The 2,867-nt window shown below is 43.3% G+C and overlaps 1 long non-coding RNA gene across 1 annotated transcript in view; it reads left to right on the top strand.

Annotated features, from left to right (window-relative positions):
• Window positions 1–2,099, top strand: part of LOC119598843 — a 15,669-nt gene extending 13,570 nt beyond the window's left edge. The window contains exon 2 of the long non-coding RNA XR_005231029.1: window positions 1,198–2,099. This is a non-coding gene — a long non-coding RNA (uncharacterized LOC119598843). The remainder of the gene's footprint in view (window positions 1–1,197) is intronic.
• The last annotated feature ends 768 nt before the right edge of the window (window positions 2,100–2,867 follow it).

The following is a 2,867-nucleotide window of genomic DNA, read 5'->3' as shown; positions in this document are numbered from 1 at the left end:
ACTCTCTTCTTACACACAACTGTATATAAGGTACCCTTGTTCCTTCAACACAAAACTACCATGTGACCATATGTATTGGAATTTGTGTTCATTCAAATTCTGTCATGTTTTCCATTATGAAATGTTTCAAACCATGTTTGTTTATGGAAATTTCTGAGCAGTTAAGACAGACTGCTCGCAGACCGGAGGCAGGCAGGACGCCTCGCCTTCCCTGGGCGTCTCTGCCTTGCCCGTCCTCCGTATGCCAGCTACCATACATGTGTTAATAAAACCTTTGAAGCAGTGACAACTTTAACTTCTAACACCCCTCAAGAACAAACCCCCATCACCTGTCATTACATATTAGTGACACCACTCTGGGACACACGCCGTCTGTCCCCACTCCTGAGTGAGTTCCTTTATCCTCGCTGTTCTCATTTGTTTAGGAAATCCCCTGTGAAGTGGAGTATTTGATTTGCTCTCGCTCTCGCAAACACCTGTGTTCCTCCCCTCATAGAAAAGAGATCTCCCCTCAGCTGACATCTGTCTCCCGCTCACTCTGTGCCTTGCCTCGCCTCACTCATGCCCTGCGGTTTGCCTAAATTTTATCTCTGGTACTCTCATTTCTCTGGAGTTCTGTCTACCTATGAGTACTAAATTTTCATGTTAATCTATGTTGTGATGAATTCTGAATCAACACGATGCTGAATTCCAGTTCATTCCTTATGAATTATTTCACAGGAAAATCCTTCCTGCGTTTTTAACAAGCATCTTCATTAGAAAATAATTCCTATATCTAGCATGCAACTATTACCCATCAACTTGCATTTTCGCATGCAACTACTCTCATTTCCCTAAAGGAAATATATTCTAAGTATGATCTATCTACCTACATTTTCATGGGAATATCATTTGTCCTGTAACCTTGCACATGAATTTTACGTTTTATTTTCGGGGAGAATCATTCCTATATTTTGCATGGCTCTGTAAACTCGCAAATTTGTCGAGATTTTATCCTAAAATCTCGATTGTTCATTACTGCCTTCTATCTCTCAGGTGAATGTTGCAATTAGCACTCTATTTTGAATCCCTGACACGTTGCTTCCAGTCGTTTCCTAATCATTACGAGTTTGTGTTGATATTGTAACTCCCTGAGGTATGGCATTATGTCTTTTGTCGTCAAGACATAGTACTGCCATTCCTATTTGTTGTCCTCAGAGCCAGACGCCCCGTGCTGAAGCTCTCGGATCACCACGTCGCTGCCCTCGCCGCCGATCCCTGGTGCGCCAAGCCTCGTTTGCCCCATTGACGAGCACATCTCCGGACGTTCTCGCTGTCGCATCACCTGCCGACACCCTTCTGTTCTCTACTGCAACTTGGGTCGTGTCCGCCGCCTCGTCCGCTGGTGACTGCCGCCTGACGTCCTCGCCGCATCTCGCCGCATCTCGCCTCACTCACCACACCTGATGCCCTGTGCTGGTGACCCTGGCAAGAATGATCCTGTCTTGCCTGTCGAAACTCGTGACGCCATCAACATGGTGCTCTTCCTCTCCCGAGATGACGAATCCTTCCTGCCAATGATGTGATCTTGATTCTTCGAAGACCTCGTTCTCAAAATTCTCTGCTCAGTCTTTGTTCTCCTCACCAACAAGCGATACAGTGACCCGTTCTCGTGATGTCTCTCACCTCTTACAGTAATTCCACTGTCCTCAGCCGACTCCAACAGGTCTACAGCCTTGACAATGACAAAGTGACCTTAGAACACACTAATTCCACCCTTATTGTTTGCAAATAATTCCCATGTTGTCATTTTTATGTCTTTGTGTAAACACCATAATTCTCTTCTTACACACAACTGTATATAAGGTACCCTTGTTCCTTCATCACGAAACCACCATGTGACCATATGTATCAGAATTTGTTTTCATTCAAATTCTTTCATGTTTTCTATTATGAAATGTTTCAAAACGATGTTTGTTCATGGAAATTTCTGAGCAGTTAAGACAGACTGCTCGCAGACCGGAGGCAGGCAGGACGCCTCGCCTTACCTGGGCGTCCCTGCCTTGCCCGTCCTCCGTATGCCAACTACCATACCTGTGTTAATAAAACCATTGAAGCATTGACAACTTTAACTTCTAACACCCCTCAAGAACAAACCACCACCATCTGTCATTACATATTGGTGGCACCGCTCTGGGACACACGCTGTCTGTCCCCACTCCTGACATTACATAAGGATTGGATTGAAAGACTTGTACCTTATATATTCTAATCTTTAAACAAATTTGCAAGCCGCTGCTAGCATACATGACTTTATTTTCCCCAAAATATAGATAGGATCTCATAGCATCGCCAATTTTATGCAGCAGATCAGTTTTCAAGAACTATTGTAATGATCGTATCTCTAGCTACTGCCAACAGGACAGTCGTGATTTTTAGAAATATCTATTTAAGTATCTATGATGACAGTGTAGAACTAGAATTCCATGGCTTCCTGCTTGTTATAGTGCCCATCTGACCTGAGGCAAGCTGGGGTCCGTCAAGCTATAACAAGGTAATTAATAACAGAATGTCTTTAATTACTTATTCCAAGACTTATGCCATACGCGTTGCCAAGTATTCTAAATGTACGACTTCACATTCATTATCTCTAAAATCTACAGACAGCATAAAAAGTGCAAAGCCAGCCATATTCCAAAGAATAGTTGCAAAGTCATGTATTATTTGCACAAGTATATGATACATGAAGCTTGAGCAAGGGATGGCCCTGATGCAAGTACACCTCCAAAACCCGGTCGTACAGACTCATAGAGAGAAGAAAACGCTCGACTCTAATGAAGAAGGTCATATGTAATCTTTCTTACAGATATATGGTAGACTTCTTGTAT

Source organism: Penaeus monodon, chromosome 4 (assembly GCF_015228065.2).
Source record: "Penaeus monodon isolate SGIC_2016 chromosome 4, NSTDA_Pmon_1, whole genome shotgun sequence".
NCBI lineage: Eukaryota > Metazoa > Arthropoda > Malacostraca > Decapoda > Penaeidae > Penaeus > Penaeus monodon.
This window is presented reverse-complemented; position numbering and strand designations above follow the sequence as displayed.